This window comes from Bicyclus anynana, chromosome 6 (assembly GCF_947172395.1).
Source record: "Bicyclus anynana chromosome 6, ilBicAnyn1.1, whole genome shotgun sequence".
In the NCBI taxonomy this organism is placed as follows: domain Eukaryota; kingdom Metazoa; phylum Arthropoda; class Insecta; order Lepidoptera; family Nymphalidae; genus Bicyclus; species Bicyclus anynana.
In genome coordinates this window covers 4,580,721-4,595,778 of record NC_069088.1, presented here as the reverse complement: position 1 = coordinate 4,595,778, position 15,058 = coordinate 4,580,721, and the positions used below count along the sequence as shown (strand labels likewise).

The 15,058-nt window shown below is 35.4% G+C and overlaps 1 protein-coding gene across 2 annotated transcripts in view; it reads left to right on the top strand.

Moving 5' to 3' along the window:
* Positions 1-1,785: 1,785 nt before the first annotated feature.
* The window catches only part of LOC112048701 (CD151 antigen), a 253,994-nt gene continuing 240,721 nt past the window's right edge, over positions 1,786-15,058 (top strand). For both annotated transcript variants that reach the window (XM_052882145.1, XM_052882143.1), the window contains exon 1: positions 1,786-2,034. The gene's annotated coding sequence lies outside the window, so the exon portion shown is untranslated. The remainder of the gene's footprint in view (positions 2,035-15,058) is intronic.

Genomic DNA, 15,058 nt, shown 5'->3' with positions numbered 1-15,058 from the left:
ATAATATAGTAATTACAGCAAAATACATTTAGCAAAAATTTATATTTTTCGTAATTAGACTAACATCATTAAAATTATCGCAAGGTAACGTTGCAGGCTGCTTAGAACTCAAGAGGATTTTTTGGAGTCTCTACAAAAAGTCTTTATCTAGCTTCTTCTTCTTCTTCGTCGTTACACTCTTGACAGAGTGGTCGTGGTCGTCATTTGGGCGCGGTGGCAAGCCTCACTATGTCGCCATTCCTCCCGCAGTGTGGCTCTCCTAGAACATTCGTGGAGCGATCCATGGAGAGCGGTTTTTACTTGGTCAGTCCAGCGCATTAGTGACCTGCCACGTGCTCTTGTGCCCTCCAACTTTTCTTGCATAGTCTCTCTATGGACGTGTCATCTTTTCTTGTAATATGACCAAAGAAAGTCAGTATGCGACTTTATCTAGCAGTAGACTCCCATCGGCTGATATGATGTTGTAGACGATAGATAGGCTGGTAAAAATAAGCAACCACGGTACTTTCCAGCAGCTTTTATTATAAAAGCTCTGAAACACTTAAACAACATCTACAAAGTCTGCAAATTAAATTTTTTTTTTTTTTTTCGTCAAAATGCTTGCTGAAAAGAGTTTATAACAAAAGCGATAAAATAAAACGTCCGTTAGAAAATCTGTCACAAAAGAGCTTTTTCGTGTACCACGATTTTTCAATGCTCTTTAATACCTTTAGATATTTTATTACGATTCGGCGTGAGGTTGAAAAGGCGAGCATTATAGGTATTTACGGGTCTATAAATAAATTAGCGAACGCTTATTTATTCTACTTTTCAGGGGATCGTTATCAGGCGCCCACGACTTTATTCGTTGTAAGGCACAATATATTTTGAAGTTTAAGTAGCCACCCTTTTGAAGGTATTGCTAAAGCTATAGGTATACCTTCTTATAGAAGTGTATAGAATGTTTTTAGAAAGTATAGAGAAGGAAAAGGGAATATTTGTCAGATTGAAAAGACATCGCTATCATTTAACGGCCTCTGTGGAGCAGTGGTGTGCGCGGTGGATTTACAAGACGGAGGTCCTGGGTTCGATCTCCGGCTGGGCAGACTGAGATTTTGTTAATTTGTCCAGGTCTGGCTGGTGGGAGGCTTCGGCCGTGGCTAGTTACCACCCTACCGGCAAAGACGTACCGCCAAGCGATTCAGCGTTCCGTTACGATGTCGTGTAGAAACCGAAAGGGGTGTGGATTTTCATCCAACTCCTACTTTAACGGCCCTCCGTAGGGTCAGGATTCCCTTCTTATAGGGGATATGGAATTTAGACGCACCACGCCGCTCCATTGCAGGTTGGCTACCTCAGCTAACTCTAAGCACTCTAAAACAATAAAGCTATTTTAATAAGTGTTACTTATTATTAATAAGTGAAGTCGAAGAAAATCTTGGTACAAGTACCTAATTTACAGTAAAACAACCATCAAAATTCAAACCACAATCGCTGGAGGAGCCAGCACTTTGGAATTCAAAGCGTAATATACGCATTTCAGTATTAGCACAACTTTGACAACCAAATGACCAGCACTCCGATGTAGCATTTAAAACAGCTGACGGAATCACAAATTCACACCATGAACCGCTTATAAGTCTACTTACTTAGTAAATTTTAACAACGCAGTATTCATTGCTGATCTTGTTCGAACGAACAATATTGTTACCGGAAGTAAACCAGCAATGTACGTAAAATACTTCGCTTAGTGAGAATGTAGCGTAGTGTTTTAAAGTTAAGTAGATGTAGTGGTACAGGCCGATACGTTTTAGCCAGTTGAGTTGTGTCACGGGCAGCGATATAACGTTTTCACGGTGACCCCTGTCTGGAGGTTTTGTCGTCGATGTATGGATGTCCGCTCACGTGTTAACTGCATTGTTTTGTTTTTGTTCCGTTTGCAATAAAGGCGAGATTTGCATGGATTTGTGACGTAGAGTTGGACGCTTTGTGGGAAAACTGTAACAATTGTGGTTCTGTTACATGGATGATAACTAGAGGTTCTCGGTTGAACAGGTGTGTATCTAATATTAAGAAGAATATTGTATATTACAAAAAATGCTATAATCAATAATTGTATACTTACCTGTTTTATTGAGTGATTTATGAGGATAATGAGGCGTTAATAAGGACACTAATAAAAACTTAAAATTATAAAAAAACACCTAAACGTTTCTACCTATTATGAAGTCATCATTTACAATTTACATCATCATACGGCTCATCTACTGTATGTTCATACATAATACACTTAGAAACGGAATTTATGTAACATATTTTCACACTACATTCACATGTCAAACCATTCGAAAACATATTAATTATACATATATTTTTTTTACAAATATATTTATTATATATTATACACATAGGTATAATATATTGATTATGCAAATAATATTAAAGTCTACGGATTATCATACTCTTGAGGAAGGTAGGTATATATTATGAAATAGGATTTTTTTTTATTCTTTAAGTTAGCCTTCGACTACAATTTATGTGATGATACATTATAACGGGCTAACTTGTTAGGAGGAGGATGAAAATTCACACTCCCTTCGGTTTCTACACGATATCGTACAGGAACGCTAAACGATAGGCGGTACGGCTTTGCCGGTAGGGTGGTAACTAGCCACTGCCGAAGCCTCCCACCAGCCAGACCCAGGACCTCCCTTTTGTAAATCTACCGCGTATTCCACTGCGCCACGGAGGCCGTCAAGGAATACCTCACCATACAATGTTTTATCTCGAAGGTATTCATGCAGCGCTTTCGATGAAAGCTCCCAGGCAGCTTTTCCGTATACCTCCAACTATTACTGTCATAATATTTCGTCCGATTTACACATAGCCTTGACACACCAACTCCATGAATAAAACAGTATAATAGTCAAAACCTCACGAAAAACAGTTCAGTAGTTTTTATCGCGAAAACAGACGGACGAGAAGGATGACGTTGTCTTATAGTATGTTATTATTTCTACTATATAAAAATAAGTCGGTTTTTCGTTCCTGACGCTATAACTCCAGAACGCACGAACCGATTTCCACGGTTTTGAATTCGTTGGAAAGGTCTCGGGCTCCGTGAGGTTTATAGCAAAGAAAATTCAGGAAAAATTTCAACGTAGGGTAGGGGTAGGGTAGGCGTATGATAGGGGTAGGGTAGAGGTAGTTGAAAGGTTACATCGAGTTTCACGCGAAGTCGCGGGCGTCCGCTAGTAAGTAATAAAAATAAATTGGAATATCTTTAAGTTCAATGTCATTAGCTTAACCTAATCTTAAGTACAAAAAAATCTTCACGTATGTTGGACAATAGCTGACGACCTTGCAATTTTTAATGTAAGAGCTCAACAAATCTTTGTCTATGATCAAACAATTTCTTGTTTGATATATAAACAATTTAATACTAATACTGAATTAAAAATAATAAACGAAATTGTAGCTTTTACATTGTTTTATAAACCTATCATACTTGTTTGTTGTTTTATGTAAGCCTTAGTATATGGTTTTAAATTATATGTTTTTAACATATATTTTTTTATTTTTACAAATTTTTATATTATTAAATTTGTGTAATGGTTTTATTTTTTAACAAATATACTTATTATCTAGTATTAGTTAAGGAAAGAGCGTTATACTTATTTTTTAGGATATATGGACCCCATTTCGAGTATAGGCCTCCCCCGACCTGTTTGCTAGGCTTAGGCTTGTTTTCTCAAATAAATATAATTGTTAATTCTATTAAGTGTCCGTTTACTTGTATAGGTCTTTTTCAAGTCAAGTGTTGTTATTATTTTTAACCGAATTCAAAAAAAGGAGGGGGTTATCAATTCGTTGGAATCTTTTTTGTCTTATTTGTGTTCATATCAAATCCTACTTTTTTGCTTTCAATTATTTTTCTAAAAATGAAGAACTTCCGCTGGCTTTCGATGTATTGAGTAATTTAATTAATTCTATTTAGGTACAGATCTATTATTCATCAGCTTACTTCTTACAAAAAACATGAACATTAAATAAAGTCTTTAATTCAATCAGTTATCGCAGGATATAAGCTATCCTATATTCTATAAGATATAAGAAAGGTTACGATTCCATCAAATCCAATTAGTATTTTCAACTTTTAAGTGAGTTCAGCTTACACTTTTGAAACTATACTACAGCCTTTCTTTATGAGTACTGTTTACCAACAAAGAAATTTGAAGTGAAGGTAGAAAATGCATGTCATTACATAACTTATTTATTTTTAATTTTGTATGGTTTGTTTATAAAATGTTATATAAAATATATTAACCATATCTAACTGATTTAAGCTTATTAATCAATTTTATTTTCATTAATTTAAGAACAAGTATATAATTATTATTAGTTGTGAAATGACTAGTGATTTATACCTTCATTTTTAATTTATTTGCTGGTAAACAGTACTCATCAAGAATGGCTGTAGTATAGTTGTCGTATGGTCTCTCAGACTATTAACATGACGTCACCTTGAATTGTGACTCACGTTCGCTCAAGCGAGATGAAGTGAAGCCATTGAAAAAGTTCAAGCATTATTAGCGGGAGTAAACAAATACTTTACTAATACTTAAAATAATTGATGTGTGATTCTGCTGACATTCAATACTTGACAGGACGTACAAAAAAAATAATTTAAATTTCATCTAGTCATTTCTAAACTAAACAAATTAGATTCTGTATTCGACCCGAATTTATTTGTTTTTGTCCTTTTAATTAAATGAGTTATAATATATATGTATATTAAACTTCATATTGTTTAAAAGGAAATTTGTAACCAGTTCTTTTTTTCTTTCAAAAATAAAACATTATTTATTTAGGAACAAGCAGTTAACTATACCAAATTTGAATATCAAGAAAAATAAAAAGAATTATTCAATTCGGTCTAGCCGTCTTCGAATTATGAGGTAACATACATACAAACATACATTCGAATTGAGAATCCTCCTCCTCCTTTTGTTGTAGTCGGTTAAAAATAGTCAATCTCCAAATCAGAGGTATGGATGAAGTTAGCCCGCTTCCATCTTAGATTGCATCATCACTTACAATCAGGTGAGATTGTGGTCAAAGGCTAACTTGTAAAGAATAAAAAAAAAAACATATTAACTGATGCTCGCGACGTTTTACCAATTATATCATCCAGACCAGACTCGAGCCAGTTTCGAAATATAAAATCCAAAAACCCAAATATAAAATCCAAAAATCCAAACCCATTCTCGTCTTCTCGCTTATATGCAAAGCATTCCCAAAAGCTCAAGAAAGGTTGTTAAAACTTACTACTACCCGCAACTTTACCTGCTTAAAATTAAAGTCATAAAATAATCTTCTATATTAACATACCTAATCTAAAATTCTTTAGAAACAAAGAGTTCTCCTTGCGAACTTTCAACCCGTTCAAGTTATTTCAAGAAATTCTCTACTAAGTATATATACTTCTCAAGGTACATACAGTTAGCTACATACGGAATACCGGGAAGCTTTCCGTGAATCTTTTGGAAATAATTAATGTATCTACATAATAATTATATTATGTAAAATAAATAAATTAAATTAAAAACGCAACCTCTTGTTAGAAGTATATTTTTCAAATATTTTTATTGGATAATAATAATTTCAAATATTCTTCTTCAAATGTTATCTACTTTTTATAGTTTAGAATAGTAAATTAATATCAGAATTAAAGAGTCTCTGAGCAAAAAAGTTAAGAATCAAAGTTTAATACTGTGTTTCCCAACTATAAGGTCCCAAATGTAAAGTGTTAAAATGCACTCAAAATCTTACCTGCTTTAGAGGATACAAATGAAATTGAAATGTTTGTCTGCGATTTCAAAATAGTGATTATAGTTATTTACACATTATTAAATAACTGCCAACAGTACAAAAACCGCTAATATTTATGGATTTGTATTATGTATGTTATTATAGATGCGTTATTGGGTAATAAAAAAAAATATATATTATATGAAAAATCAATTTGTTGAAGTTTTTGACCAAATTTTGTAATTTTTTCTTGCTTGACAGTTTTTAAAAGCTTCTTAATTAAGACTATTAATCAGCAGTGGCATTCTTAAACCTTTATTTTACTTCGTTACATCTACTATTCCATTTAATTTTTTAACCGACTTCAAAAAGGAGGAGGTTCTCAATTCGGTCGGTATTTTTTTTTTTTTTATGTATGTACACCGATTACTCAAAGACGCCTGGACCGATTTCAAAAATTCTTTTTTGTTTGAAACGGTATAGTCCCCATTTGGTCCCATTGCCATCATGTCAAGATCTAATGATGGAATCCGGGAGAAATTGAGGGGAACTTTTGAAAATTATACGGGTGTCTAGTGTGTTCGTATACTTTTCCATTTAGTACTATTAAGCACTACAATTTCATGAAGGTTTAAAATCGATCTGATGATGGAGCCATAAAACAGACGAGGGAACTCCTCGGCGGTTTACAGCAGTTACCTTGTGTTTGGGCTTGATTATTTTGTATTAATGAGAACTTTCCACATAGATAGGTTGTGACTGTCATTTAGGGGTTTGGTGATGAAGACCAAGGACAATTAAGGGAATTCCTTAACAGTTTACAGTAACTACCTTGTGTTTGGCCTTGATTAACTCGTATTGCTGAGAACTTTCTACCTAGATGAGTTGTGTCTGTTATTAGGGGTCTGATGATGAAGACCAAGGTCAATTAAGGGAACCCCTTAAAGGTTTACGGTAGCTACATTGTGCTTGGGCTTGATTCATTTGTATTGCTGAGAGTTTGGTAGGTGTATGATGTATTCGTTTGAGATGACATTTTACACTAAAAATGAAAAAATAATAGAAATTTTAATAAAAAAAATACCACCGACTTCAAAACCTAAAAATGTACCCACTAAACTAAAAAGTGAAAAATAACATCATAATATGTTCTACCTGCTGATCAGTATGAAGGCGGTGCTTAGCCGGTGTTGTCTTAATTTAAGCCATTTCTGACAGGACCACAAAAAACACTGTCTGCAAAATCTAAATCTATAAGATATTCTCACATGGCTTGAATTAATACATCACCGGCTTAGCACCGCCTTCATACTGATCAGCAGGTAGAACATATTATGATGTTATTTTTCACTTTTTAGTTTAGTGGGTACGTTTTTAGGTTTTGAAGTCGGTGGTATTTTTTTTATTAAAATTTCTATTATTTTCATCCCATTAGCAATTTTGGCAAAATTTGTAAAAGCTTCATATTTTAAATTTAAGTTTATTTTATACGTCATTTTCGACAGTCAGATCCGCGAATAACGAAATCTTTAGCCGCGAATAAAGGAAGGAGCACTTACTGTACTTAGTATAGTAGGCTGAGTGAATTCATAGACATCTGTTAGTAATTATACTTTCTAGCCATATATGGCGTGCAGTCGGGGCTTGCTCGCGTGACGCAGAGTAACTCCTTTTTTGGTAGTGGTCTAATATCCCACAGCTTTTTATGTTCAATTCTTGTTTGTTTGGTGCAAGACCACTTTCGGTTTAGCTGTCTCTTGAAAAACTTTTGTATGATTGTTCGCGCGCGCGCTTTTATTCTAAGAGGAGACTTGAGCTCACTAGTGAGCAGAATATGGGTTGATAACTCAGACCAATTATTGTATAGGACCTGCTTCGCTAGACGCTACTTTTCTGTCAAAGTATATGATCAACGATCTAATGCGATTATAAAAACTGTCTCTATAAAATGTTAAATAGTTGTAATCATGTTCGTCGGTTAAAGAGCTCCGTAAAAATACCTTTCTGTGTAATTGAATGGTGTAAAAAACGGGCTAAAACTTCTGGTTTATTATAAGATATATACCAAATTTAAGCTCGTTTTGCTCAGAAAATGACAGACAATTTTGTTCTCGACTATGAGTGCGATATAAAGTCCTTCTATAATTGGTCTGAGGTTGATAATGATGATGTGTTTTGATATTTTTGTGCCCACATCCTTAACGTGTGACTGACATATTATGCGTTGTCCATCCGATTATTACTCTACATTACTCGTAGAAGATAAATGTCAGTGCTTAGCTTACTTGTTTAGTATCCAAACTTAGTCACGTAGGTAACTTAGTACTCGTCTAACTGCTAAACTAAACTAACTTTGCCGCAGGTTTGAATGTCGTATTTGCATACACAAACTCATGATACTACAGTACAAAACTAACTCGGTAACTGTCATCATTTCTAAAGGTTACATCAGAATGTCTGATAGAACTTCCAGCTCAGAAAGCTGATCTAACAAATGAATCGCTCAAAAACCGATTCTGAGAGGTGCTCGCTTTTTACCCGACTATGGGTAACTAATAGGTAGTCTATGTATAATTGTATATACATATATACCTATGTATATTCGTATATTCCACCGTAGTGTCTAAACTACTGAACCGATTTTAATCAAAAAGGTGTCAAAAGATTCGTAATAATGGCCTGAGTGACATAGGCCATATAAATTTTATATAAATATCATACGACGGATTTTACTCGTAAACGTCATATTTTAACCTCGAAAAAAATTAAACTGAGGTAATCATCACGTGTTTGATATCAAAATAAAGGTCTTGGCAAGCACATTACAAATATTTATATATCATATTGTTTAAGCCAAACTATATCTTTGAAATGCGATCGTACAGTTCACGTGGTCATTTCAGAATACTGTACGTAGTCGGGTTATAGTTCTTATACAATAACCCGACTAAGTACAAAAAGGGGTCGAAAAGGACGAAACAAGAAAATAATTCAGAGAGAAATCGCGAAGTGTATGGATAAGAAGATGGCCAAAGTCTTTTTTTTATGCTTTACAAGTTAGCCCTTGACTGCAATCTCACCTGATGGTAAGTGATGATGCAATCTAAGATGGAAACGGGCTAACTTGTTAGGAGGAGGATGAAAATCCACACTCCTTTCGGTTTCTACACGACATCGTACCGGAACGCTAAATCGCTTGGCGGTACGTCTTTGTCGGTAGGGTGGTAACCAGACATAGCCTAAGCCTCCCACCAGCCAGACCTGGACCAATTAAGAAAACCTCAATCGGCCCAGCCGGGGATCGAACCCAGGACCTCCGTCTTGTAAATCCACCGCGCATACCACTGCGCCACGGAGGTCGTCTGCTGATAGTTTTAAACTTTTTTTTAAAGTTTGTACTTACCCTAGTTAACAACCTTGTGCACGTCACTTGACACTGAGTTTTAACACCGTTAACTTTGAACACTGGACTGCTGAGTACAAAGGGTATCTATATTTTGAGTGAGGATGAAATACACTTGCAATTCAATTTAATCCTGCACTAAAATTTCGGATCTAAGGTTTTGAAACCGTTGGGAATGGTAGCGATAAAAGGTAACGAGTATTACGGGATTTAAGTTACAGAGCTGTTTATTGGCTCATTTTTATAATGCTCTCTACTCGTAAAATAGAGCCGGCAAAGGAAACTAAAGAACGGACTGGAGCCCGACATAATTTTTCTCATTTTTTTTCTGCTTTCTCATAAGAGTTACTAGCCGAGTCAGTCAGTCGGTTTCACCTGTAGTTCCCGTTCGCGGAATCACGTTATTTGTGAGAGTCTCTTTCAATAAAAAAAAATGTTTCAATTTTGAAACATTTTTTTATTAATAGTTTTTTTTCAATTAAATAAAAAAATAATGTATTTTTTTTTAATAAATAAGGTTAATAAATGACGAATAATTTATGAGGTAAAAAAAAAACATGCGCGTCGAATTGAGAATCTTCTCCTATTTTTGAAGTCAGAAAATGTGTTATTAGTACATGTAAAATTTATTTTTTCGCTAATGTCATAGTAAGGATTTTTGTTATGTTTTATCATTTAAAAACTTCAAGGAATTGTGGTAAAGAGGGAAATTGAACTGTTTGTTTATTGTCACCAAAATAAAATAAAAATTGGTAAAGAAAAATTCATCATCATCATCATCATGTCAGCCGATGGACGTCCACTGCAGGACACAGGCCTTTTGTAGGGACTTCCAAACATAACGATACTGAGTTTCCCGAATGCTGAGTTGCATTTAAAACGGATGTCAAATTACGCCCACGAGTTTATTTAAGAGAAAAATTAACAATTTTTATTATAACCCAAATCATATTTTGTGAAAAATTAAAATATGCCGAAATAAAAGAGTTAAACTGAATGAATAATCGGGCTAGTAGCAGTAATAAATCATGTGTAAAACATTTAAATTTCGTTAAAAATGAGAGAACCAAGAAATTGATAGATATGAATTTCTGTTATTCTTTTGTTTGAATAACGGGTGCCTCAAATATTGGGTCAGGGTCTCGTGGGCGTAATTTGACATCCGTTTGTTTTTGCCGGTAGGTATTTTTTTTTGTCGTCTCATCCCTGCGGTATTTATTTAACAATATCCATTACAATAAGCTATTACGTTTTTGTAGGTTATGACAACGACAGATGTATTAATCAAATCCTTTTTTGTAGCCCTTGGGCCCGTGAACAAAATATATATTCTATGCTATACTCGTATTCATAACAGGACACAATAGCTTGGCAACTTCTTTCGTAACCCTGAAGGTCGGCGCGTGCCGGGGGGGCGTGTAGCGATGAATGAAAACCCACGACTGATGCAACTCACCTCCCCGCACGCACGATTTCACACCCGTGCAATCTTTCCCCCCGTCTCCCGCATATCATGGTAGTGTCATCAACGAGCTTGCCAGATTTATAGTTGACACTTCACCTCGTTCATTAATTTTGTCCAGCTTGCCATGTACATACATAAAGTTTGAGCAATTAGGCTTGAAAAAATGAAATTCCGAGCCCAAGGACTATTATGTTTATTGGTCATGAGTGTATCTGTATAAAAACTTTACAAGGTTAAAGTTTAATCGTCTGATTACCCTGAAGTCTGGCTTTTTAATAGGACATTCATTGGAAGATAGAGGAGGATATTGATAACTACAACACTAGCTGGCGCCGCACGGTTTCACCCGCGTGGATCCCGTTCCCGTAGGAATACGGGGATAATATATAACCTATAGCCTACTTCGATAAATAAGCTATCTAACACTGAAAGAATTTTTCAAATCGGTCCAGTAGTTCCTGAGATTAGCTCGTTCAATCAGACAAACTCTTTAGCTTTATAATATTAGTATAGATATAAATGACTGAATTAATGAAAAATCTGTTCCATTTTACGCGGGATCAGTGAAAAATTTAACACTTGTAGACAAAATTACGGGTGTCCGCTAGTTTATAATATCTTTGTAACACACACAGTAAAAAAAATCTATATTTCTTAATTCTCAATGTAATTTGGAAATGTCGTTTATACTTGTCTTCTTTGTATCGCTTTGTGTGATCTAAGACGACATTAATTTCCGTTCCAGGAAAATCCCGGCCTCAACACGTTCTTATAAAAGAATATTTCGTACACAAATATTTGGAACTTTGACAATGGAGGTAAATTAGAGGAAGCCGTAAGAAAAGATTTTATCAAACGTAAAGGTTTCCTCTTTGGGAATTTTATACGCTTTTTGTAAATTTCAGCTGGAACTATAGAACGCTTGGATAGCTATGGTGTCCAGGTATCTAGCACGTTTAATCTCAAATCGGGCTTTCCACTTTAGGTAAGGTTACACTAATTATTTAAAAAACGCGATACAAAAAAAGGTTATTTTCTTTATTATATATAGATTTCTAAAATTAATTAGTATATTGTTATATATAGTTGGGTTCCCAAGGTGCTGGAATAGCGACTCCGCACTAGTAAGCGCAGTGTTGGTCGACCTCCGACCAGGTTGACTGACGACATCAAGCGAATCGCAGGGATTCGGATGCAAGCGGCTCAGGATCGTAATGTTTGGAGGTCCCAACAAAAGGCCTATGTTCTGCAGTGGATGTCCTTCGGCTGATATGATGATGATGATGAAATTAGTGCATATCCCAATGCGGTCACACCAATGTGTCAATGTTTACCACACTATATTCTACCTCTGATATATATTGATTAATATTGATTGAGACGCGATAGCCTAGTGGATATGACCTCTGCCTCCGGTTCCGGAGGGCGTAGGTTCGAATCCGGCCCAGGACATGCACCTCCAACTATTCAGTTGTATGCATTAAATATCACGTATCTCAAATGGTGAAGGAAAAACATCGTGAGGAAACCTGCACATCAGAGAATTTCTTAATTCTCTGCGTGTGTGAAGTCTGCCAAACCGCATTGGGCCAGCGTGGTGGACTATTGGCCTAACCCCTCTCATTTTGAGAGGAGACTCGAGCTCAGCAGTGAGTCGAATATGGGTTGATAACGATATTAGTGTGTTGTTATAAATAGTTGAGGTCCCTAGGTGCTGGAATAGCGACTCCACACTAGTAAGCGCAGTGTTGGTCGACCCTCCACCAGGTGGACTGACGACATTAAGCAAATCGCAGAGATTCGGATGCAAGCGACTCAGGATCGTAATGTTTGGAGGTCCCAATAAAAGGCCTATGTCCTGCAGTGGACGTCCAATGGCTGATGTGATGATGATAATTAGTATCCTAAATGCAGTCCCACATTGATCAGAAGTTACCACACTGTATTCTCACTATATACCTCTGTAGCATTCCACCAGTACCATTAATCGATATCTTTTCAGCTATTGAACATTAACTGAGTAATAAACTGTAATTTAATTTTTCTGAGCAGTTTTGCATAATTTTACTCTCTGTATCTTTCACCAAAGTATTAATATTAATAAATAAACATTTAAAAAGATTAAAGAATTCGTTTAAACCGTTCTCTTAAGGCGTGGTCAAAGGAAATGGTGTGAATTTTCAGTGTTATCACTAAATTAGTTCGTAATCATAAGCAAAAGATTTTTTCATCGAGAAAAGTCTCGCTGTCGCTGTTTTTATTTTAAAATGCACTCACTTGATTTCTCAGCTAAATTGTTAAATTTATATTAAAAAAATAGCTCGGGATCCGTCGAACAAATTTACAAGTGATTCGTCATCAACCCATATTCGGCTCACTGCTGAGCTCGAGTCTCCTCCCAGAATGAGAGGGGTTAGGCCAATAGTCCACCACGCTGGCCCAATGCGGATTGGCAGACTTCACACACGCAGAGAATTAAGATAATTCTCTGGTATGCAGGTTTCCTCACGATGTTTTCCTTCACCGATTGAGACACGTGATATTTAATTTCTTAAAATGCACACAACTGAAAAGTTGGAGATGCATGCCCCGGACCGGATTCGAACCCACACCCTCCGGAATCGGAGGCAGAGGTCATATCCACTGGGCTATCACAGCGCTCTATCTAACTATCAAGTCAATTTTCCGTGAGCAGATTCATCTTGACGAGACGCTCAACTTTTTTATTTACGAAAATTCTTGATTTTAGTAGCTAACTGGGTGAACAGTTAATAAAAATTTCTGAGCATCGGAACAAGATAATTTAGCACGAAATTTGTAGGACATTGTGACTGTTAATTTGTATAACTATTAAATTAAGCAACGGAAAAAAACAGTTAGTAACAACTTTTAATAACCTCATTATTGATACAAGTTGGGAGGAGGGTAGTTTACCAAAAGTTGTTAATAACCATATGTTTTTATGTATAAGATATATTCATAAGATATTGAATTCTCCAGTCAATCCTTATTTCGGAAAATAATGCTAGTTGGTATATATTCCTGTCAGATTAAAAAAGGGCATAGCACAGCACAAAGGTTTAGCAGTATAATATTACTTACCCCTATCACTAAATATAAGATAGATATATTTCGCTGATAACCTTAATTCGCCCGTATCGTGCTAGGCTGCCTGGAAGAGATCGCTGTTTGATGATAAGTCCACCATAGTTTACTTAACTTTAGCATAAAGCTTGCCCATATTTGGTTTTGTTAAATATTACTTGCCTTTGGTAAAGGGTAGGACGAGATGTTTATTAGCCTAAGTGAGATTTGATCCCAAAACCTATCTACATAGATAAAGAGGCTTGAAAACTAAATTGTATTTAATTAAAAGTCTATGAACATTATTGGGTTTTCCTTGTTGATGACCTTGATGATGACTTACCTAAGTATCTATGTATGGAACAAAGAGATGGGTTCGATTTCTAGCTTGCGAAATAGTTATTTACGACTTACGAGTATGCCATTTAAATAATGAGGGCCATTGTAGCGCGAGTGATTTTACGAGTGCTACAATGGCTAATTACGTGTAGTGGCATACACTACTTTTTCTACTATTATGATAAAATAAACAAAGAAATTACAAAACTTGGTCAATAATATTTTAATAATGTATAATTGGCGTTGGGCAAGGCCTTCTCGATTTTGTATCGGCGATGGCCTCGTAGATATTGTGTGTCTTTTAAAAAAGCCTGAATTTTTGGACAAAATTGTAGATCACAAAATTATCTATAAAAAACTTATTGATACTTTTTTTCTACGAGCCACCGTTTTTGAGATATAACGATCCAAAAAGTTGTAAAAGTTGTAATCGTCATGAGTACGCCAGTGCCGTCGAACTTTAGCTACATCTTCATCAATTGATATTTTATTTGATGAAAATATGACAGTTCCAACCAGCCAACAAACAAACCCAAATCTCTAGTTGTATTTTAATGAAGAAATTTTCAGGTTGGAATTTAACAAAATGTCGCATTGCAAGCGTGTTGTATTTTCAACAAAATTAACGACGTATAAAAAAGCATGCGAAAAAATACAATGTGGTAATAAAAATTCAACCCGCATCCAGTATATTAGTGGGAAAATACAGGCGAAACGTGTTTTAGCGAGTTTACAAGAGATGAGTTATTCTTTGAGTTCCGAATTTAGGGATCTACGTGAATTTCGTTGTAGCTATGTAGGTTTAGAGAAATAATAACAATATTTTATTATGAATACTATACACTTATTAAAAGTGTTTGACTGTGATTTTAAAATAACAGTGTTTTCTTAAGTGCTTATACTTATTTACACGATACTAAAACAATCAACCTTAGCCTAGAGACTCGCAACATCTAAAAATTTTGCACTCCAAACGT